At 35.4% G+C, this 25738-nt stretch overlaps 1 protein-coding gene across 1 annotated transcript in view; it reads left to right on the forward strand.

Moving 5' to 3' along the window:
* ZNF804B (zinc finger protein 804B) overlaps positions 1-25738 on the forward strand; it is a 508035-nt gene that overhangs the window by 121332 nt on the left and 360965 nt on the right.

Raw genomic sequence — 25738 nt, forward strand, 5'->3', positions numbered from 1 at the left:
TGACTGCTTTTAGGGCCAGGGCAGGGAATATACAAGATGAGCCCAGAGCATCTTGTTGGGCTAGAAAGTAAGGAAGTGCTCAATAAACAAAACAATTGGGTATGTCAAAGGGATACAGGAGCCAACTGGAAAAGCTCCCAGCTGGTCAAAGCTGAAGGTCAAAGCTGAAACAATGTGAGCCACAAAATCAACTATCTTGGATTATAATTGAAAATATAAAATAAATATCTAAGGTCTGTACTGATGTAAATAAATGATTGAATAATTAAATAAATGGGAGAGAATAGACAAATTTCCCATGCAGAAGAATTCCAAATAATTTTATGTAGACACTGCCCTGTCAAAAAGGTAGATCATAACACCCCACTCTTCATGTGTGGACTGCACATAGCAATTTCATTCCAAAGAGTAGAGTATTTAAAGGTCAAAGGGTAGCGAGAGTAGGCACAGTGGAGAAACCTGACGAACACTACCTCAGCCAGATGATTAAGCTTAATATCATTAGTGATATGTTGTGTTGAGAGAATGGACCCTTAATATGATGTGCTGAGATGACACTTTATCTCCGTGGTCCTCCTCCCCAAAACCCGCTACCGTAGTCTAACCATGAGAAAAACATCCGAGGAAATCCAAATAAAGTGTGGAGTTTAGTTTCTAATAATTATCAAGATTGATTCACTAATTGTAACAAATAGATTCTACTAATGTTAGATGCTAATGTTATGGGAAAATGGATGTGGGGTATATGGGAACTCTGTACTCTCTCTGCAACTCTTCTGTAAATTTAAACTATTCTAAAATAAAAAGCTTATAAAAACTGCACAGAAGATCAAAGGAATATTGAAACCCAAATTCAGGGTAGTGATTACCTCTGGCAGGGAGGAGGGAGAGGAATGAGGCACATGGGGGACTTAACGAGGACTGGTAATATTTTAAGTGGGTGATGTTTATATTTTTACTATTTTTAACATTCATGTATACTTCACATACCCTTTTGTATGTATATTTTACAACTTTTAAAAAAGTAACAATTACTTGAAGAGAAATGGCACAGAGAAGGAAGAAATTTTAAGTGGTAGGTTACTCAAAGAGGTTTTTCTGGAAGGTAATGCTTACTCAATTGACCAATGAATTTAATTGGAATGCCATAGCTATAATTGATTTGGATTTGAAGATGGAGTAAGAAACTGCAATTATGTGTTGTGCCCAGTACTTTTATAAGAGGAGAGTTAGAAAGGTCATCTTTCAGATGTGAGAAATTTATTTGGCAGGGCATTTGAAAGGGTATGCTCTGAGAATTATGCATATTAATTCTCTTCCTAAAAGCGAGTAATAATGCTTATAGTGATAATAGCTACAATTTATTTATGCCTATTATGAGCTCAATCACAAGTTGACTGCTTTCCAACTCCTGTCAAAGGCTGTGCATAGAGAATTGATAATCAAGAGAGATGTTCGATAAGCTTTTATTGTTATCATTGGTATTTATATTATTATTACTCTTATATTCTAACAGCCACTCTACATATATTGTGGTAGGCTGGATAATGCCCCTTTAAAGATATCCATGCACTAATCCTCAGAACCTGTGAATATATTACCTTATATGGCATAAGGGCCTTTGCAGATGAGATCCATTTCAGAATCTTAAAATGGGGAGATCATCCCGGATTAAAATGGGTGAGCTCAGTGTAATCACCTGGGTCCTCATAAGAGGGATGCAATATGAGTCAGAGTCAGAAAAGGGAGATGTGACGATGGAGTCAGAGGTTGAAGTGATGTGCTTTGAAGACTGAACAAGGGTCCATGAATGCAGATATGCCAGCAGCTTCTATGAGCTGGAAAAGACAAGGTAACAGATTCTCCCCTAAAGCTTCCAGAGGGAACATAGTCCTGCTGATACTGAGTTTGGACTTCTGACGTCCAGGAATTTAAGGGTATATATTTGTGCTGTTTTACACCACTAAGTTTCTGGTAATTCGTTACAATGACAAGAGGGAATTAATACATTATGTCATGAAACCCCACCAGAACTCTCTACATTGGGATTCACATTCCTCAATTTATAGATGAAACGTTACAGTATTAGCAAAATTAAGGAGTATGTTCAGCTTTTCTTAGCCAGTGAGTGGCAGAGCTGAGATTTGAATCCAGGTTCCTCTTTCTCTGAAGTCTGTACTCCTTCAGCTCTACCACCGCCTGGGTACTGCAGTGGCCGTGGAGCCAAGCTGCCTCAATTGGAATCCTACTTTATCACTTCCTAGGCAAAGCTACTGAACGTCTTGGGAAGGAGTCATAACTCCTTTTTGCCTAGGATTCCTCATCAATGAAATGGGTAGAATAACAGTACGTAACCTACTATTTTGTCATGGGAAATAAATGAAATAATCTAAGCAACACATCTTCTTATCCACCTAAATAGGCTGAAGGCCTTTTACACCAAAAATGTCCAAAATTTAATTTACTATCCAAACTCTCAAACCCGCCCCTCCTCCTTTATGCATATTCTCATAGCTTCATCATCCACCTTACATTTTCTGCACCTTGTCTTCTCTTCCAACCTCCAGCTAGGAACTTTGTCATCCGTGACTTCCCTTTTTGTTGTACATGCATCCTGGAAATCTAATTAGTCACGTGTAAAATTCTTCACTTGAAATCCAAATATGGGCACCACATCCCATTTATGTGGTCATCTCCTCTCCACCCCGCCCCCCCCCATCTAGAAGCTCTCGTACTGTTATTACCAGTATTTCCAATATCTCCCTCTTCAGGTCTTACCTTCCCTTAGAAACTATTAAAGAATTCCACAAACTGATTTGATTTAAAGGGAGTCACTTTTTCCTCCAAATGCAGATATGGCTTCTCACTGCCCTTGATGTTGCTGCTAAATAGAGGCCTGGATGCTTGTTAACTCTGCATTGATGTCACTGCTGGTCCAGGATCCAGCACAGGCCACAGGTGCCCGTGGGCTTCTGCTCCATGGTTGTGGCTCCCTTGATTCACATCATTATGCTCAGATGTTGCTCCCTAGATCTGTACACACAGGCCAAGGTGGTGGGTCTTGAATGTATGCAATTTTAACCATAGTCTTTTCCAGAACCAAGCAAAACCAACTCTTGAGCTCCAGTTCCGAGCCTAAGTCAACAACTGAGATACACATCCTCATCTGCCAACTTATGGTGAGTTCTATTTTGGGGCCATTTCTTTTCAAAAGACACTCTCCTGGTCACTAGCTTTCAGAAGCTAGTGACATAGCTTCTGATATTTGAGCAGTATGAGAAGAAAAGATCAATATTTTGTTCTTAAAACATTGAAAATTTTATTCCAAAAAGTTGAGGTTCTTCATATATGGCGTCTTAAATTTTTTCTCATGCTCCCATGCACACCAAGAGATGTTGGAAAGGAGCAACCAAAATAAGTCAAGTAAATGATCTTATCAAAACTTTCTCAGGACGATGATTGCCTAGGCACCTTATATAACCACCCAAATAAGAAAAATCTGCTCAAAGGTTACATACATATCCATAGAGAAACAAGACAGCCGACATAATTTCTAAAACTGTGCCTCCCTTGGCGTTCTGTTTCATCTTGTCACAGGATTACATAGCTCTGATCTCTTTCTCTCAAAGCTGACTTCCCCTTTTCCTCTTACGTGTCATATTCTTCACTGAAGCCTACACCATATTTCACCTGAGACAGTGCCTCAGCTCCTAACCAATCTTCTTGCCTCTAGACTTTCCCCTTTTCTGTCTGTCCACTACTTTGACAATTCTCTTCAAAGCAAACATAATGGATTATTTGCTCTTTTGCTTAAAAAGCTTTTTTATTTCTCATTACTTATTGGATTAATTTCAATGTAATTCAGCAAGTTTCAAATATAAAGTCCTCTAGAAATGGGCTGCAACCTAACTTTCCAGTTTGAACTCCCAGTACTACCATCCTTAGTTACCCAAATCTACTTCTATATACATAAACTCCATTGGTCCAAAGGATGTGCCTTCTAATAAATATCTATTTTTTAAAAGGAGAAAAAAATGCGTCTTTACTTTCTACATTGCTAGCTTACATATTTTGTGATTTAATTAACATATGGCTTTCATCTGTAGATTAAAATGCATTCAAGTTGAAACAATGAGTTTTATGTTACCAAGAGGTATTATGAATCTGGTGTTTATCCAAATTCAAATTTCATGAATAGCACAATGAAACAACGAGCTTGTTTTCTAAGGCAAAATTTGACATTGTAGGTTGAGAGTTCCAATTTCTTTTGAGATCACAACAAGACACAGGTTTTAAAAATTGATTTCAGAGCAACAAGATTAGCTGGCACCCTCACTTTTCGTGTAAAGATTTGGATTTCTTTTTGATTTATGTGATAGAGCAACAAGATAGTTGGAGAGTAAACAAAGATGCCTCCTGAATAGATTCACTGCACTAGAGAAGGCAGTTTAGGAAATAACCCTGTGGAGTTATTTATTCACCCAAGTAACAATATATGGATTTTAAAGAACTGCTTGTTATATTCTTCAGCGAAAAGGGAATTAATCCAAAGCAATTAATTAAAAATAAGTTGAAATAAAGAAAATACATTCTCAGAGTAAATGTTGCGTTAATTGAGCTTTGTCTCTCTAATGAAACATTTGTGTCGCATTATAAACTTAAATATCTTAGAAAACATTGTTTTCCTATAAAATATAAGCTTTTTAAATACTAGTGACTTGAATAAGATAGACTAAGTCATTCATGCTAAGCTAATGAATGTGTAGTAAATATAAAAATGTAGTGTGTTGTTCCATGTTGAAGAGGCTTAGTTGGGACAATAAATGGCAAAATATAGGTATTAATATTTTCATTGCCCAGAAGAATAAGACCAAAAATTATTATTCTTAAGTGAAAAATTCAGATACATCAAAACTCTTTTATAACTTTATAAGCTTCTGGTTGTTCCCTCCCTGCCAGAATTTTTAGCTGAGAGACAAATAAGCAGAGAATTATGTAAGTACAAATTATAGTTTATGCATCTAGGTTGCTTTGCTCATCTTCTGATGGTAGTACTCATAGACAGAAAAATGGCCAAATGACTAGCAGCATGAAGAAGGAAAACCAGAAGCAAAGAAGCTGGTGAGATAAGTCACGTGCTGGATAATCAAACCTGAACTCAAGTCACGATAGACTAGAATGCTAAATAAAACCTCAAGTAAAAATGTGGAGGATATAGGAGGATTTATAGTTTTGATATTTCAGACTTATTTGAGGACTGAAGGGGTTCAAAATAGGCCTCCCCAAGATGAGCCACCTTGGCACATGGGATATTTTCAGCTAAAGGCAATTGAGACTCTGCAGGCTCAAAAGAAACTTTTACTTCTCCCTTAAAGAATCTGAACTGGGAGCCTTGCCTATAATAAGAGTTATTGCCAGAAATAAATTTTTATGAGCTATCTGTATGGCAGCCAGTCCTGGTGGTCTAGTGGTTAAGATTTGGCGTTCTCACTGCTGTGGCCCAGGTTCGTTTCCTTGTCAGCGAACCACACCACCTGTCTGTCGGTTAGCATACTGTGGCAGCTGCATGTTGCTGTGATGCTGAAGGCTGTGCCACCAGTATTTCAAATACCAGCAAATCTGTGGTGGACAGGTTTCAGTGGAGCTTCCAGACTAAGACAGACTAGGAAGAGTAACCTGGCCACCCACTTCCAAAAAAAATTGGCCATGAAAACCCTATGATTAGCAGCAGAGCATTGTCTAATATAGCGCCGGAAGGTGAGAGGATGGTGCAAAAAGACCGGGCAGGGTTCTGCTCTGCTGAACACAGCGTCACTAGGAGCTGGAATTGACTCAATAGCACTAATGACAACAACAAATCTGTACGGCAGAGCAAACCTCTAATTACTGAACATCTACTCTTCTTATCATCCTGTGAATTACCCTCCTCCCCTCTGAAGCCTCAGGCCCCATTCCATTCCTTAGCTCAAGATGGCAAATATAACTCATTTACCTTTTTGTCTCTGAACCTCTTACGTATGTGACGTTTTGAGATCTCATCTATGTGGAGTTCCCATATGTACAAAATTAAATTTGATTTTCTCTGGTTAATCTGTGTCATGTCAATTTAATTCTTAGACCAGAAGAACCTAGAAGGGTAGAGGAAAATTTCTTCTTCCCCCACAAGACTATGGCTGGAAAAACCAGTATAGTTATGAAAAACGGTATGGCATTTGGTTAATTCAAATAGTATGCCTGGAAAATAAAATCAATAGTGTGGACATCCTGGTCCACAATGTGGTCCAAAAAAACATTTGCAGGTATTTTGTGCCTCTTTCTCTCTCACTTATCTGATCACTTTGGTCTAATCTTACTTAAATATTCCTAATATACTGTCCCTGCCTCCCACTCCCACAGGCCAGTGAAGCCTTCTTTGAATTGTCTAAGTGCCTTATTAGCTTGCTAGTGTATGTCTTAACTTATCATGTTGGAATTGTGAGCTCATCTTTATATCCCTAGTGCCTTTTACACAGTCTAGACAGTTTAGACTTTCAAGAAATATATGAATGTTTGTTGAATCAATGAATGCAGAAATAAATTAATATTCTTGGAGATAAACAAGTAGGAAAAATCTGAGCTCTTAGTGACACTCTAAGATAGACACAGAGAAGCTCATCAGGCATGGGAAAAAAATGTTTCACTCCCTGTATCACACCCTCGGGGCAGGCTGGATACTCTCTGGTAGCAGCAGGAAGCCGGGAGAGTGACAGATTGCGGCCACAATCGCTAGCAATACAAATCAGCAGACGGAAACCACCTAGAGAATGAGCCTTGCTGTCTCTCAACCCAGGGGTTTCTTGACACAGGTGTCTCGACAAGGACAGTGCTGTTGATGTGAATCTATGAGCACCTAGTTTATTCACCATCGTCACCACCATGTTGCAGGAGAAATGACACGCCAAGTAGTGCAGAAACTCAAGGCTCGATGCATACCTTCCCTACAGAATCTAAATTATTGGTCTTTCCAGAAGGTCTTCCCAAACTCCATTCTCTTCCCTCTTTCTTGCAAACAAACACCTCTGAAACATGTCTAATTTTATTGGCTCAGTTCCATATATTTCTGCCAACAAAACACAACTAACACGGGGCCAGCCCAGTGGCTTAGCGGTTAAGTGCGCGCGCTCCGCTACTGGCGGCCCAGGTTTGGATCTCGGGCGCGCACTGACGCACCGCTTCTCCGGCCACTCTGAGGCCGCGTCCCACATACAGCAACTAGAAAGATGTGCAACTATGACATACAACTATCTACTGGGGCTTTGGGGAAGAAAAAAAAAGGAGGAGGATTGGCAATAGATGTTATCTCAGAGCCGGCTTTCTTCAGCAAAAAGAGGGAGATTAGCATGGATGTTAGCTCAGGGCTGATCTCCCTCACCAAAAAAAAAAAAAAAACCACAACTAACATGATTACAGAGAACCTCTTACCAGGCAGATTCTTACACATTTTAGCTTAACAACATATTTCAATCCTTTTTTCAATCCTATTTGTCACTCTCTCCCATATGTTGGTTTAATCTTCAAAATTTAGTACTATCCATAATTTGGTGATTTTTCTGACAAACTACAGAGAATCATTGAGCATAATTCTATCAGAAATTATATAAAATTTACTACGTATTTAGTGCGTAATGTATAGAACTGTTTGATGTTTTTGTCTGAGACTTCTAGTAAGGATACATTTTATATTTCAAATTATACATATTTCTACCTACATAGATAATATATATACTTTGTCATTGAAACAACTTTCAAGTAATATTAACCTGTGTATAATAAAATAAAGCCACAGTTAATATAAAATAGTTATAAAATATAGTTATCATTTAACTATAATCTACAAAGTGAACCAATTTAAATAATGAACAATACTTGTTATGAGCCACTAAATTGATTTTGTGACCTTCTAGTAGGTGATGGACTATAGTTAAAAAAAAAAACACAGTGCATTGTAGTAAAAAATACTCCACTTCGCTATTCTCTTTTTAAAGAAATCAATTAGAAGGCAGTTGTTTATCTCCTTTTAAAATATGTTCACTTAACAAGTAAATTGGAAAGAATTAAATGATATTGGACCTGTTTATTATGTAAATCATATTTTTTTGTGTTTCAGCTGACTGGGTTCAGTGAATACCTATATATTTAGTAAAAAATAAATATGTGTATTAATCATTCTCAAGATAAAACTGTTCATTTTTGTTAAAATTGGTTGATTTTGCATGGTTCAGTCATTGCAACTTGATTTTATGTAACAGACATAGTCTCAGTTATCAACATAGTCTCAGTTATCACTTTTATTGTCTAATAACTGAGCTCTCTTAGATCAACAGATAAAACTTCTTCTCCATGAAGAAACTTGATGTTTTCTCCTCATTTGTACGTATTGGCTAGTAATGGCTCTTATACGCCTCTTTAGGAATTGGCCTATTATAACGTGCACATCTACCTGAAGAATAAGAGGTATTTTTATCTTACCAGTAAAGAACTGAAAAAATGTTTTTAAAAACAAAGATGAAAAGAGAGAAACCTGGGAGGGAACTTATTTTTACCTTAAGATAACATCTTTTTGCAAGTTGGTTTGAATTCTATTAAAATTTAAAGCTAAATAAGAGCAGGCTGAGTAATTTTTCTTTCAATTATTTCTGGTTAATATTTTAACCCTTCCCCTGCTGAGCTGTAAAGATGTGTTGCTGCCATAAGCATGGAGTAAAGTTTGCTATCAAACAACTTGTACCTGGCAATAATATAATTTTATAAGGTCTCGAAAAATGCAAAAAAGCAGCCTTAGAACTGCAGGGTCTGTGCTCCTGACTGCAAGGCCGTACAGAGCCAGATACTTCTGTTCAACTTAACACTATGTAACTATGAGGCTATGGATATGGAGAAGGCAATACTATCTGGGATTGGCAGAAGGATAAAAAAAGATACAAAAAAAGTTATATTCCTTGGTAGAGTTGTGTCCTCATGTTTCCTTCATTCCTCCTCCTCAGCCAAAACATCCATTCCAATCTGCTTACTGAAACTATGTTTTTTCTCATGTCACAAATGGATTTTGTCCCTGATTAAAATTGAATGAAAAAATGTCCTTTGGAAGGTGATGTGTTAAGTCATACAAGTCACTTACTCCTCAGAGTAAAAAAATAAATCAAATGCCTTCATGAGAACCAAGCTCAAAGGTGAAGTAGCAAGAACATAAGAAAGTAGAGCTTTAGTGGGAGAAGGTACGACTAAGAGGAGAAAATGATGCAGAACAGGGAGACTTGCTGGCATTTGGGGAGTACTGTGTCATTGAGACAAATTTAAGTGAGTACAGTTAGTCTATAAAAATATACTACTCCAATATGTAACCTATGTGTATGTCATATATATGAAAGATATGTAATCTAAATTCTAAAATAGGAGGGATTAAAATTTATTATATTGCAGCATATAAGGATTTGATATGAGAAAAATTTCACGTGACAAGAAAATTACATGTGATGAGAATACAGGAAAAAATTAATATTCAAGGTGCTAACAACTTCAGTGTGTGAACTCTTCTCTCTGCTGTTTGTCCCACTATGGTCTATTCACATGCAAGCAGATTATCTTTTAAAAATGAATGTCAAATCATATCGATCCTCCTCAGTGGCTTCCCATTTCACTCAGGGTAAAAGTACACATTCTTACAATGTTTTGCCAGGACTGATTCAGTCTGGCCCTTGTTATCTCTCTGACCTAGTTTTCTATCCCCTTCCTTCATTCTACTTCTGCCGCTTAGGCCTGCCTTCCTGGAGTTTCTGGAACACACCAGACCTCCTCCTGCCTCTTTGCTGTGTCTTTTGTGTGAAATCCACTTCCCCCATATATTTTCATGGCTAATATTCTTGTCTCCTTCCTGTCTTCACTCTGTGAGGCCATCCCTGAACAACCAGTGTAAATAGAAAACCTCTTTTGTTGCTTCATTCATTTTCCACAGCATTTAACCCCTTCTGACATACTGTGTACCTTACTGTCTGTCCTCACTAGAATGTAGATTCTGAGTAAGCTCTGTCTGGCTTGTTCAATGTATGTGCCCATCTTCTAGAACAGGCCTGGCACACAGTAGGAATTTCATAAATATTTGGTGAATAAGTAGGAATTGCATAAATATTTGGTGGAATAAGTGAAAGAATGAGCATGACATTCTAGACTTCTATATTTTTCATACTTTCTTTGAAGACATAAGGATCATCTCTATGCTATAAATATTCATGTCCACCCAATCACCGTGAACGTATAAACTTACAACACGTAGGACAATATTTTTAAAAACTTGAATATAAATAAAGGTTTTTTTTTTTTTTTACTGACGTTAAAACCAATGTGTTTAGTAATAACTACAAAGCACGTGCAAAATGACCCAGGGTGTCTTTGAAACTTACACAGCAATAAACTTCGGGCAGCTTGACAACTTTCCTTACCTTTAATTTCATGTACATTTTCATTTAGATTGTTTTATTTGATTCTTGGGTTAAAAATCATTACATATGATGAGCTATTCCGATATCTTAAAAATATATTTAACTGAAAATTAATAAAGATACGGATGTTGCATTTCTATTAGATTTTATAAAAAAAGATATAGAACAAAATACATTCAAAGATTTGTATAAACCAGAGGACTTAAGAATAGTTTGAAATGAAAGACTATTAGAAGTGGAGAATATTTTCCCGTTTTTATCTATTAAAACCTCAATAATAAATTTCAATTAAATTTGGCCATTCCAAGAGCATTTGTTAAACACCTAGTGCATACCAGGCATTGTGCTAAATGTTGGGAAAAAAAGAAAACACTCCCCCTGCTATTGACAACTGTGCAATATACTCCTCATCCAGGTTTAGACAGACATATGAGCTAATAATTATAATACAAAGTAGCAATTCCTATAATAAAGTTATAGGAGAAGTATTTATGCAATGTCTTTGTACTTTAGATGGTCATCAAATGTTTCTTTCCTCTTTATTAAGCTAATGGTAATAATTAAAAGTGCAAAAGAGATTAGCTGTGTTGTTAGATTGACCCATGGAGAAAAACTTTATATAAAATTGTCCTATATTTTCTTTCTTGCTTTTTTTTTGTGTGTGTGAGGGAGATCAGCCCTGAGCTAACATCTTTGCTAATCCTCCTTTTTGCTGAGGAAGACCGGCTCTGAGCTAACATCTATTGCCAATCCTCCTCCTTTTTTTTTTTCCCCAAAGCCCCAGTAGATAGTTGTATGTCATAGTTGCACATCCTTCTAGTTGCTGTATGTGGGATGCGGCCTCAGCATGGCCGGAGAAGCGGTGCGTCGGTGCACGCCCAGGATCCGAACCGGGGCCGCCAGCAGCGGAGTGCACGTACCCAACTGCTAAGCCACCGGGCCGGCCCTGTGCTACTTTTTCTTATGTTCAAGGCAAACAAAGGAAAAATATATGTTTAAAATAGCCATTTTACAAGATCGCTCAAAAAAGTAATTTTAGTGATAAATATTTCTAGAGGTTTGTGACCTCCTGTTTTTAAAATATCATCTACTCTTCTTTCATTTGCTTTTTATCAATCTGTTAGTTGCTTTGTCAGCCTTTATCCAGACTGATCTCTTGATACTCCAAAGTTATAATCATATTTAATTAATGGATTTTCTTTCCTTCAACAGAAAAAAAAAATGAAATTTTATGAGTGAGCTATCTTTTAATATAATTCATTAGAATTAGAGCTCAACATTTCTATCCTTTTTCAATATTTTTTCAAAGTTAGCATTTCAATCTAAAATAAAAGAAATAATCATTTAGGATCAAGTACTTTAATCCCATTTACTAGTCTGAAAAAAAGTTGTGTAAACCCAAGGCTTTAAAAGAATTATTTTCCATTCAATGTATTAACAATTCATTTTCTCATTTCATTTACTTACTGATAAATTTCCAGAATTTTTAAATAATCAGTTTCTATAGAAATCACCAAATCTTGGAATTAGTGTTCATTCCTCATTCCTTAAAATGTATAACATTACCAGCATACATCAAGCCTGCAAACAAGAGAGAGCAAAAATAACTTCACTGTTTGCATTCCATTATCCTTATGCATGGCTTCAGGCTTAACTAGAAGTTAAGCAATTCTCTTGATAAATCTTATTCTTTACTATCACCAGTCTAGATATTTATTGGTATTAAAGTGGTTATATAGACTGGGATGGGGAGAGGGTCTGTTCTGGGTTAGAGGTGGTCCAGAGAAAAATTTCCAGGGGATGAAGCTGGAAGCTACAGGCCTTAAATAAATTGGCCACTCAATACGTGTTTGTTGAATTGAGTTAGGTTGCAAAGATTCAGACTTTGAAATCACATAATGTATCTAGTATTGATGGAGAAATCATAATGAATACTTAGAGATATGTTTTATTCTGGAAAACTTTGCCCATTTATCCTAAATAATGATAGCTTAATATGATACTAAAGCCTAAAATAACTTACTTTTGAGCCTCTGTTCTTATTGCAGTTCTAGAGGAAGTCTCATAAAACATGATCACAACACAAAATCAGTTAGCTAATGGGCCAAAGCTACCCAAAGCAGGGAATGATAAAAAAATGATATATGCATAACTTAGATATTTTAACATTAATCATAACCGAATGACTATTTCTACATTCATCATTCATTCTATTTAAATTTAAGGTCTGTCTCCTGAGTTTGTGAGGTCCACACAGACTTTCCTGGCTAAGCCACTCCCCTCATATATATAAGTTTTCAGTTTTGATTTCTCTAAAGCGGTGTGTAATGAATAGCTTTGAGAAGCAAACTTAAGATATAATTCTGTTTAAATTATTTTCCAAAATATTTCATAATTATCTCACCCACATCCATTTTGACAAGTTTTTAGCAGCTCACCTTTGTAGAGTCTTCCCAAAGCATTCAAATGAATTCCATGGCACTATAATTCCTTTTCTCAATCTAGTATATTTTTTCTTTTTAATTTAATTACATAAATACAATAAAAGAAAAAATGGTTAATTATTTGGGGAAACAGAGGCTAATGATTATGGATGTACATAAGTCACATGGTAGGAGCAGAAATGAGTGGGCATTAGTCGATAAAATTACAGTTTTGTCTCTCTTCAGTAAATTGCATTAAATAGAGGCATTTTGATGTTGAGTAAAAGTTAATGGGGTGAGTCCATTAAGGGAAAGGTGATTAATTTTTTTTCAAGAGCTTAAATAAAAAAATCTATATTTATTAGAGAAAAAATAATTTCTTACTTTTAAACTTTAAATATCATCAGTTCTAAAAGTAAATTTATTTAAATATTCTATGTTGTAAATGAAAAAGTATTTTAATACATGAGAATGTGGCTACATTCTTTTAAAATTTGGATATGTGTTTATTTCTGAGTTTCAGTCAAAGCAAGAAACAAAAGCAGTAAATTCCAAGATAACATTTGCTGTCTTTCAACACAAATAAAACAAAGTGAATTTTCTGTTCCAAATGTGGAATGCCAGTTTGTAATTTTAAAACAGTCGTTTATTTTTTGTCTGTTAATAAACTACCACTACTACTATAAGAATAATAACAACAAAAGCTAACACTTCTATGGTATTACTATGTAGTAGGAAGTCATTTAATCCTTAAAATAACTGGGTGTGTGAGGTGCTATTATTAACGTCCATTTTTTTTCTTTTTTTTTTTTTTTTTTTTGCTGAGGAAGATTTGCCCTGAGCTAACATCCGTGCCAATCTTCCTCTATTTTGTATGTGGGCCGCTGCCACAGCATGGCTAATGAGTGGTGTAGGTCTGTGCCTGGGATCTGAACCCGTGAACCCCAGGCCGCTGAAGTGGAGTGCACCAAACTTAATCACTAGGCCATTAGGGGCCAGCCCCTAATGTCTGTTTTATAGATGATGAAGTTGAGGCAGAGACACATGAACTAGCCCAAAGTTATAAAGCCTTTAATCTTGTAAGTCATAGAGGCAGCATTTAAAACCAGGCAGCCTGGCTCCGGAGTCCATGCTCTAAACCAATACCAGTAGCACTTTTTCACAAAAAACGAAACCAAATCCCATGTGCTTGATTTTAGACTTCAGTTCCCTCCTGCCAAGCCCATCTATTAGCTAAGAAGGTAAATTTTAATCACCTATTAAATAAATCCATGTTAACTGACTTAAATCTTTCAGTGAGAAAAATCAGTCTGTTCAGTCAAAGAGCTGGTTTAACTTTAATTTTTTTTAACTGTATTGACCATTTGACTAAATTCACTGGAGCTACATGCAAAAACAGCCTTATTGTGAATTAGAAGCTTAGGAACAAGCAATCTTGGTGAGATTCCTTAGTCAGTTAATCAATAACATTTGCTGAATGCCCTCTGAGGGGCTGGGAAGGTAAAAAAATATATAAGATGTTTGGTCCCAGGTGCTAAAGTAATTGCAATCTAGTGGGAAACTAGAGTCTTGATGTCCAAACTTTTGAAATTGATGCTTGATTGGTGATCTTATGCTGAGATCTTTATGATACGATGCACAGGACATATTTTTATAGATCTTTTCTGTAGTCTAAATATAATTGGTATATGTGTTATACTCTGGTTGATTTTCTAGTTTTTTGGTCTTGTTTTTGTTATGAATTATATTCAAGAAAAATAATTAATGCCTGCATGTTATCATTTGAAAAAAATAAATCACAGCTTTTCTTTTACAGTTGGCTGAAAATAATATTAAACTTTGGCAAGCACATCTTTTATTATCTGAAAAAATGTTGTTGAAAATATGTTTCACATTAACTAAAAACACTTCTACCTTTGTTCATATCTTCATCCATCATTTTCAAAGAATATCTGTTAGAACTCAAGAGAATCTTCAAGGCTTTTCTTTTTTTTTGTGTTGAACAACCTTTTGTTTTAATGCTGATTTATACTTTGCTAATCCTCCTCTCCCCCAATTGGTTTTGTTGGAGAGAAAGAAATTTTCCTCCACCCTTCTAGGCTCTTCTGGCTGGTCTGAGGATTAAATTGACATGTCACAGATTAACAGGAGAAAAATCCAATTTAATTTTGTATGTACGGGGGTTCCACAAGAATGTGGGAGGCCCAAGGACAAATCAGACATTTGAGGCTTATAGGCCATCTCGAGCTCAGGAGAATTGGGTAGTGGTTTGGGACTACACAGGGGAGGAAGGCAATTCACACAGAGATGAAAAAGCAAATGTTTGGTAAATGTTTGCTGGGCGACGCAGAGACAATGGGACACAGAGCAGACTCTGATCTCTAGGCCCTGCTGAGTCTTCCCCACCATATCTAGCCTATATTCTCTGTAGATATCTCTGGTGATAGCTCTATTCCAGGAACAGGCCTTTTATTTAAATTCTTTTAGGTAGTTAAGGGAGATATAACAAGAAAAACTTCCCGAGTCTTCTGTTTCTTAGAAATAATCAGCCTAAATTAATCCTCATGCCAAAGAGACACATTTTAAGGGAGCAAAGTTTGCTCCCTTACAACTTTATAGAAGGCTTTTGAGAAGAAGGAGAGCATTTTTACCCATTATGACTATCATGTGATAATTTATATAAATGTATTCACCATTCATTCAAGGTAGCATGACATGATGAGAATAATACTGGCTTGGAAATAGGGAATCTGTCCCATCCTTCTTCAGCCACTCTCTTACAGTTTGATAAGTGCTCCCTGAACACTTCAATTTATTTATCTAAAAAATGATGGGATTGGGCCACATACAGTTTAAAACTTTATCATTGTTTGAAGTATTTGTTGAAATACATACCACTGCAGATATGGGAAACTCCAAGGTTTATATGGCAAGTATCTTGACCTGAAAAAGATTACCATTTAGTGAAAGTAGATGAGAAAAATAACCAATATTTATTTTTAAGAAGTTACTAATTGAAACAAATTGAGGGCCAAGTTTGTGGCACATATTGGTTGCAAAATAAAGCCAGACATTCCCAGAACAGTTAGAGAACCCTAGACCAAATTGTTCCCTCCCTGTATTTTCTTCAATTGCAGTTTTTGCTCTTAATTAGGAAGATCACTGTGATTTAAAACATACTCAGAGGATGCAAACCTATATTTCCTCCTCTACATGAGATGATTAACAAGGATGAAGAATACTATTTCTTTGACTCTTCTGGGTTATTATATTCATACTGATAATTATTTTCCAAACGTGATGGAAAGGAGAGTGATGAAAGAGCTGTGTTACTGGAGTGTGTTTCATTTTGTTTCCATACGCACTGAAAAGGCAGAAAATGGCAGGGCAGGCCATTAAGTGGGTGATTCTCTTTGTTTTCTCCTTCTTTCTCCCTCTGCTAAAATTACTGAGCAGACTTCATTTTATCTTCTACGAAATATTCCAATACCATGGTTAGCTCATGTTTTGTTATTAAGTCATTCGCCAATTCTCTTGTTCAGCTTTCTCTAATTCAGAAGATTTAAGGTTGCACAGGCTTGGAGTTTGCATGATTGCCTTGTTAATGCTCCTATTCCCTAGCAATCAATTTAGTTTGATTGATATTTGTTGTGCAGCCTAATAAGTTCCCTTCACTTGCATTGCATTTACAGGTGTTTTTTTTCGCTTCCTAGCAATCGGTTTAACCTGATTGCCATTGGCCTAACCTGATTGCCATTTACTTCCCGACCTGTTGTTATTGCAAAATTGCTTAAGTGTGCTAATTACCTTCCTGTCCTATCCACATATTTTACATTTCTATTATTAAATGACTTCATGTAAATAATTGCCTCTTTAATGAAAAGTTTTTATACATTTGCTGTCAATGTAGACAATGGTTAGAGTTTATATTTGCTTATTTCTAACTTGGAATGTAAAAAATGTATTATATTATCATGAGATACGTTTTAACTATTATTTTAAAAAAATCTCCACTAGATTGAAAAACATAACCAGGGGAAAGACTGAGTTGGTAGATACAAATAGACTATGGAGACAGCCTGAGGCTATGTTAGAACACAGCAGGCGTAACCTGCACATCAGGTTTATCTCTCACCATTGTGAATTTTTTAAAAAATAAACTAGGTCAGTAAAAATGTTCTCTGTTTCTGAAGGTAATTTCAGACAGCACTGATAAACAGAATAAGTTTTTCAGTATTTCAGAGAGTCTGAAGCAAGGGTCCTTCAATTTAAATTGTATCAAGGTGCAGTTGAAGCTTCTTGGGAATACCGTATTTCTAATAGTTGTCTGAGAAATTTGATTGGATGTCTGTCTATTAGATTGAAGAAATGCTTGGCTTAATTCCATGAACTGTCATACTCAATTTAATAAATATTTTAACACTCAAATAACCCTACAATATCTTAAAATCATAGAAAATTAATTTTCCAAAGGGCTCCATTCAGTGGCTGGTAAATAGTAGATGCTCCTTCAATGTAGATAAACTTTTCTTAGATCTATTTTACAATTTAAGAGACTTAAACTGTGAATCTTTACACTTTACTTCTCTGTATTTAGGTGAGAATATGTTTCATCTGCTCTCTACCTTAAGCAGACTGTTGTATAATTCTCCCTTCCGCTCAATATTTATGGAGACAAGATCCAATGCAAGTGTGACTGAAGAATAAGGAAAGATATTCTGCAAAATGAGATCAGTGTCTCCCTACATCTGGTAATCCTATCAGCTATGAAAACTCACAATATTCCCTCAGGAGTCTTTTCTGCATGCCTGAGTGTTTCAGGTCCCATGAGAGTTATAAATTTTGACATTTAGGAGAGTAATAAATACTGTATCGCTGAAATGTTTGGAATAGACGCAATAATTTAACTGGCATTTATATTATAAAGTAGTAGAGTGGTCAGTATGAAGCTCAGATAATCATGGAATATTTAGAGGAAGTAATTTGTGGTCTTAATCCTGATCTTGAAGAAATTTATGGATGCTTTGGTATTGTAGGGGAGCAGAATTGGCCACCCCAAGATGTGTCTCTTTGGCATGAGGATTATTTTGGGCTGGTTACTTTTAAGAAATTGCAGACAGGGGACAAGCTCTGAAAACCAAGCAGAAGTTACCCTTTGTAAAAAGACATTTAGATTTATAAGGGCAATCTCCATTTGTAAAGATGTCTCCCTCTCTGTACCAGGAAGAGGGAGAATGACCTTATCTCTAGAAACTCTTATCAATGCAGAGGGCAAGGATTTAAATCTGCATAATAACCTTACTCTTGTTTACTGTGCTTTTCTGGTAATCTCCCATAACTGGCTCCTCCCACCCCCAACGTCCTCCTTTGTCTTGAGCCAAAGATGGTATTTAGGGTGGCGACCTCAGTTATGCTGGTGAGTTGCTCAGTTTTCCTGGGTTTCTCCCACGTATACATGTTGTAAAGCTTTGTTTGATTTTCTCCTGTTGTTCCGTCTCATGTCAATTTAATTCTTAGGCCAGCCAGAAGACCTAGAGGGTAGAGGAATTGTCTTCCTCCCCTACAGCAAAAGAAACAGCAAGACAATGTTAGGATGACAGTTTATCTGTAGGCAGAGAGGTTAAAATGGGCATTAGAACCTAAAATAGAGGAATTTACATAAGTGTGAAAGGACATTTGCAGAAAGGTTCAAAATCATAGCCTAAGTAGAATTTTACCTTAATATACAATAAGAAGATGCCTTTCGTTTTTTTATGGTACAATAAGCTTTTTAGCATCTGAATATTTCTTAATTCATTTACCCCCTTGAAGAAGGCTTTCTGCCTATATTCCACCATTTAAATTCTATTTCTTCCTTAAGGCCCAACACAAGTGTATATCTCATTATATATTATATATATGTAAATCTCATTATATTTATATGTATATATGTTTTTTTCCCCGCTTAATAAATTATAAGGCTACACCACCCAACAGTGTATATTTCTTCTGGTCCACTTAACAATTTATCCATTACTGTTTTGAGGTACATTTTTGTTTTTGCCATTATTTTTGATTGAAGTATAATTTACATACAAAAGAAAACAAAGATCTTAAGTATTCAGTTTGATGAGTTTTGACAATTATCACATCTTTGTAACCACACCCAGACCAAGATTAGAATATTTTCATCACCCCAAAAAGTAACCTTTTCTAGATAATACCCCAGTCTCTAAATTCTATTACTATAGGGCAATTTTCTGCTAAATAGATAGAATGTATTTTATATGTGTGTTCATCTGGTTTCTTTTAAACAACAACATGTTTTTGAGGTTCATCTTTGTTGTTATGTTGTTCCTTTGTATTACCATGTAGTATTCTATTGTATGAATATAAAAAAATTTACTTATTCATTTTCCTGTCACACATTTTTGTTGTTTCCAATTAGGAAATGGTTGGTGTATGTTAACTTTATAAGAAACCACAAAAACAATTCTCCAAAGTGATTGTGCTGTTTTGCACTCCCGTCAGAAATGTATGAGAGTTCCAGTTGTTCCACAGTCTTCACAGTCTTGCCAACATTTATTGTTGCTAGGCTTTTTGATTTTAGCCATATTAATGGTTGTGAAACAGCATTATCTTATTGTGGTTTCAATTTGCATTTTCCTGCTGGCTAATTATGTTGAATGCTTTCACATGTGCTTCCTAGTCATCTTCTGTGAAGTGTGTGTTCAAGTCTTGAGTCTATTTTTAACTGAGTTGCTTGTTTTTTCACTGTCAGTTTTGAAGAATTCTTTGTATGTTCTGGATATAATCCTATGTCAGATGTATATATACTGAATATATTTTTCCCAATCTATGGCATGCATCTTCATTTTCTTAAGCTCTTAAATTTCTTAATTTTTAATTTTGATGAAGTACAGTTTATCAGTGTTTATCCTTTTACGGTTATTTCTTGATATGTCCTTTTTAAGGAATCTTTGCTGACACTAAGGCCACAAATATATTCTCCGATGTGGTCTTCTGGAAACTTTATGGTTTTGAATTTCACATTTTATCTATATCCATCTCAGATTAATTTTTATGTATGGAATGAGATAATGATCAAAGTACATTTATCTCCATTAAGCCTTGTGGTTTTTTTTTTTTTTTTAATTTGTTAATCAGCTCTTCATTCTGTTACCTGACCAGGTCCGTTTTCACCCGCAGCCCAGAAAGCCAATCACCGAGACACCAAGATTGCAGAGAGAGAGGGTTTAATCACAAGGCAGCCAAGTGAGCAAAACGGGAGAACAAGTCTCATATCTGCCTCCCCGAAAATAGGGACTCAGGGGTATTTATGGGGAAGGGGGCAAGGTGATCTGAAATGATTGGAGGTGAGGAGAGATGAGGTAATTGATGATCTGCGCAAGCGTAGTCAGCCTTCATGCCTCTTTGTAGGCCACATGTTCACAGAATGGCAGCATTAGCATGCCCTGAGGGTGGAGTTCCAACCTGCTAACAATGAATAAGTTTATCATGCAGATTTAAGTCCTAGCCTTCTATTCTGATAAATTTCTAGGTAAGGCCATCGCCCCCTTTTTCTTGGTACAGGGAAGAAGATACCTTTACAGATGGAGATTTTCTTTTCAAATGTAAATATCTCTCATAAAGGGTAACCTGAACTAAGAATGGGCTTAGCAGGGACCCGCCCAGACACCAGAGATGTCTATGGTGATGGCTTATTCTGGGGGTAGGCCTCCCATCCCAAACTTCTTTGGTTAGTTAGCTGGGGTGGGGGCCAAAATGTCATTCAGGCAGAGACATATTTTGAGTTTGCAAATTCCAATCCCCCACAGTTACTAGCTGCTTAATCATCAATGGCTATTTGCCAGTTACAATTCTTTGTGTTAGTCAACATCTTTTCACATGAAAATCTTCTTAACATTGTTGTAAGTCTATTGTGAACTAAGGCTATTTTTTTCATATTTCTGTTCATCTTCATGATGTAGATTTACATAGGAGCTTTTTGCTTTTTTTAAAGTGAAAATTGTATTTGAGATGGTGATTCTATGCTGTGTGCATTAATATTATTATTCTTATTATTGCTATGAGGCTTAAAGTGCTTAGTTTTACTTACCTAGATTTTGCTTACCTAGATTCATTTATTAAAATGAATCACAAATTGTAATAGGAGCTATAGATGGAACAAATGGAGATAACTACAGAAAGAGGAAAGATCAGTATTTACTAAATGCTTTCTCTCAGAAGCTATCAGAAGTAACCTTTTGGATTCAGATTAGTCTTGATACTTTCAAAACACGAGATAAGTTGTCTGCAATATCAACAACACAGGTAGTTTTGTCATCAATGAAGACAGCAATCCTCTTTTACTTACACAAAATAAGTAGGTGGTATCTGGTAGAGTTATCTCAGTGCTTTGATTGCATGTATTTTCATGTATTTAACTTTCATTATGCTGTATGATTCCCTGAGAGATGAGATTTGAATGTAAAGAGTTAATGAAATCATTGAAATATTGAAAAATATTATACCTCTCTTTATGGGGAAAAAATGCAGATATAATGTGTTTAGGAAAATTTATTACTTAAATTCTTTACTTCTGCCAGTCTCTGGACATGGTACAAAGAGCAGTATGGTTTCTATCCTTAAGGAGCTTAGAATCTGATGCATTTTTAAGCATCATCTGCACTCTTAAACAGTGTATTGTCCTCTCGTCTCCATGACACAAATGGATTTGCTGATGAAATCATTTCGCTAACTGTCAAAATGGTAATTATTTCTAGCAAAAATAGTAAAAGATAACCTGCTTTCCAAGAAGCCCAACTTTACTTTGTGAATGCCTGAGGACTGCTAAGAGGCTGTGACATTATTGTATTGCTAAAGTGGCAGGCTGTAAATACAGCTGACTAAGCAAAGTTGCCATGGGCAACTTGCAGATTTTTCCAAAAAGGGAAACTAAACCAGAGGCACCAATCGTAGTTAGCTCTAGTTTCTGGGAAAAATTCTTGCCGATTTCCACTGAATGTGCCCACGGGGCTGCTGGATACTAGGTGGGCTTGTGGGCTGAGGTTCTTCTGCCTGTTTATCTCTCTACCAACATACCTTACACCAGTTCCTCTTTAAATTCAGAACTTCAGGTAACTGAGGGTGACAAATTAAACACGTTTGAAAATAGAAATAAACTCCTCTCATGAAAACTTTGATTTTATTCCATGTAAGGGCAATCTAAAATAGCATGGAGGACTTCATAGGACTTTTTAGTTACTGGAAGGGTCTATTTTGGCATGGCCTCCCCATTCTTTGTTTTTTTCTTTTTGTTTCTTTTTCATTAATATCCCTGCTAACACCCCTCCTCTAGCTGCAAATGAGGTAAATGTGGCCCCAAATGGTTTTCTTTTCTGGGGACAAATGACCAACACCAGATGCAGAACACCAATATTTTGACCCTAGTCAGCGCCTGATCAGTCTCAGATATTTTAGCAATATCTGAGATATTTAGCAGCCTCTGCCTGCTAAATACCAACATAATAATTAATAGAATCTTACATGCAATAACAGCCAGAAAACATTAAATTTTAGTTTCTTTGCACACTTCACTAATATACAATTTAATGATTATGTTTCATGTTTAAATTATATAGAAACTTCTGAGAATTATTAATAAATAAATAAATAATGGAAACAGTAAATTTTGTAATTAAATGTATGGGTTTATTTTTTCAAAATACATTTTTGACAAATGGATTATATTTTCACTTAATTATGATTTTTATTTTAGTTTATATCTTTGCTTTGTTTATTAAACAATTTAAGTTGAGGAGGAAAATGTAGATCTAGTGGTATCTGGTAGAGTTATCTCAGTGCTCAGGGATTTATTAACATACAAAATATTACATTCTTATGATAAAAATACTCTTAAAATTTAAAATATTTCCCATTGGAAACCTTAATTCTGGGCTGATTATAGATTTAGATGTAACCCAATCCATTTTTTTTTTTTTTCCGTGAAGATTAGCCCTGAGCTAACATCCTTTGCCAATCCTCCTCTTTTTTGCTGAGAAAGATTGGCCTGGGCTAACATTTGTGCCCGTCTTCCTCTACTTTACATGTGGGACGCCTGCCATAACATGGCCTGATAAGTGGTGCATAGGTCTGCACCCGGGATCTGAATCCATGAACCCCGGGCTGCTGAAGCAGAGTGTGTGAACTTAACCACTATGCCACTGGGCCAGCCCCCCAATCCATTTTTTAAAAACTGGAATGGCATGTAGCACATTATCTTTCCCCACTCTTTTTTAGCAAGCAGTTACTACTTATTGATCTACCAACAAGAGCAGGATTAGAAATACTCTATCTATACTTTTAGGTAACTCTGTATCATTTTCACAATGTCAATCAAGTATTAAGAGAAAATAACTTGCTTATCTTTAATGGGAGTTTCTACTATCACTGATTTTTATTTTAAGAGCACATCTTGCTGACAACACGAACATTTTCCAGATACATGTCCTTACGCTAGACACTGCCAATAATTTTACCTGCTCTAATTAGCAATGTTGGTTTGTGAATTCTAAATTCCCAAAGTACATATTGTCACAAACAGAATCAGTGACATATTAAAACTCTCTCTGGTTATGCATGAAATGCTCTTGGACAAATGTTCCCAATGGAGATCCTCTTCCACCTTAACCAGAAAATTAAAAATGAGTACACATTATGAACAAATTACATAGCTGAATTTAATGACTGAGATGGCCTATGCTTTTATAAATGGAAGGAAAGGTAATGGAATAAAATTATATTAGGTATCTATTTATGAATTATTTAATTTTCAGAAATAACTCTTTTGTTTCATATTTACCTTTTATATTTTTGGACCTTACAGAAGTTGAACCCTGAAGTGTCAGTGAATGGACACTGAATTATTTTCAATAGCTAGAACTTAGCAATATGATCCAGAAAAAGAAAAATACAGAATAGAAAAAATTTAAATATACTATTATATTGGAAATAGAGAAGAATTGGAAGAATGGGAATATAGTTATTTATTTAATGGTAGTAGTTAAGATTCATTACCAAAAATTAAATGGACACTTGCTGAAATTGTGAGTTAATCACAAAAATATGAGTACAGCAACAATGCCTATGATGTAATATATTTACAAAGACATATTAAAACATGTTTTGAACGAGTTTGTGCCCTATAGTACAAAAAGTTTAGTTAATTAGTGGTATCAAAAAAAAATTTCAATGGCTCTGATAACATATATTTTGAATGCATACATTTAAGATTATAAATCATTTTAAACTTATTTTGTAAAGAAAGCAACATATTTCTGTGGGCTTGAAAAAACATATTGGTCATTTAAAATGAAAGCTCTTTGCAGGGAATGTTTTTGAGCTATATTGACTTCAAAGACCATTTGACTTTGGGAGGAAGAATATGGGAGGCTGTTGAGTTTATGTGTTTATTATTTATTTCAAAATTAATGTATAGAACTAGATACCAGGTTCTTTATGTGTAGGGTGGGTCAAATATTAGGTCAAGAGATAGACAACTCAGATTTGAACAGTCAAACTCACTTAGTAAGTATGAATAAGTAATAATCATTAGCTCTCATAGACACTCAAGGATTTCTTAAGTAAAATGATGTTTATAAAGTATTTTTAAGAGTCTTGTACATTATAATCTGTCATAATGATATTGGTAATGAAAGCAATGCCTGTGGTTCCAATTGACAAGAAGTGTCCCACTGTATCATGTTGCTTCTGAACTTCTTAGGAGATGCCATGCATCTTGGAAGCCTTACTTTTACAAAGAAAAATTAAAGATTGGTGGCATTTATGTCTTCAACTCTACAGAATAAGATGTAAACATCATGTGCTGTTGATTATTTCTTTTTCACTATTTATAAATCTAGAGGAATGCCTACTTAATATATACAAGTTAGATTATATCATGTTTCTCTGTGGCTTTTATTTCTGTCATAACATCATTGAAATGTTATAATTATAGAGTCCTTTATCTAGTAACACTTTAGTGTGTTATATTATACAACAGAATACTCTATATTTTCAGACAGATATTATGTTATGAGTCACCAACATCTACTGAAAATTTAAGAATATTATGCAGTATGGATTTGGAAAGAATATAATCTCACTCATTTTAAGGCTATGTGTATATTTATGTTTCAATAATATCGTTTTTAGTGAAAGACTATTTGTTCAAATATGCAGGCCTAGATTCTCCAGCTGACAAAACTAGCTGAAATATAATGTGCTTTAAAAAATTAATATTTAAGTGATTTGAACACATTGAATACAGTAGTGTCATTTCTGTTGCTGGAACATGTTAAATGCTAATATTTGTACAAAGGCTGCAGTTGCATATGTTGAAACGAATGAAGAATACAATGAGCTCATAGAAAATACAGCTGAACATTTCTGTTATGAATCTTCTACAGTTGTGTACAACATTTTTGTCTGGTATATTATTTGATTTAAGTAGAAATAAGAGATTCAACAGCTTGCTCTTTTTAAGTGTGTCTTTGGAATCAGGAGACCAAGATTCTGTTCTTAGAATAGAGTGACACCCATTATACAATCCTCACACACACTCAACTAATTTTTTAGAAAATGATGATTATGATATTTTCTGAGAACCTTGCAAATTGCATCAAGATTGCCAGGCTAGATGTGATGGCTAAGTACTAACTTTTGATGATTGAATACAAAAAAGTGGGGGCGAGTAGTTCCTTGCCGCATGATTCTGGCACTTCTTCTGATGCCACTTCTTCTATTCTATTTAGTTTTTTAATTAGAAGAAAATTGTGAGCAAATTGAAGGAAATCCAGA

This window comes from Diceros bicornis, chromosome 3, assembly GCF_020826845.1.
Source record: "Diceros bicornis minor isolate mBicDic1 chromosome 3, mDicBic1.mat.cur, whole genome shotgun sequence".
Classification (NCBI taxonomy): domain Eukaryota; kingdom Metazoa; phylum Chordata; class Mammalia; order Perissodactyla; family Rhinocerotidae; genus Diceros; species Diceros bicornis.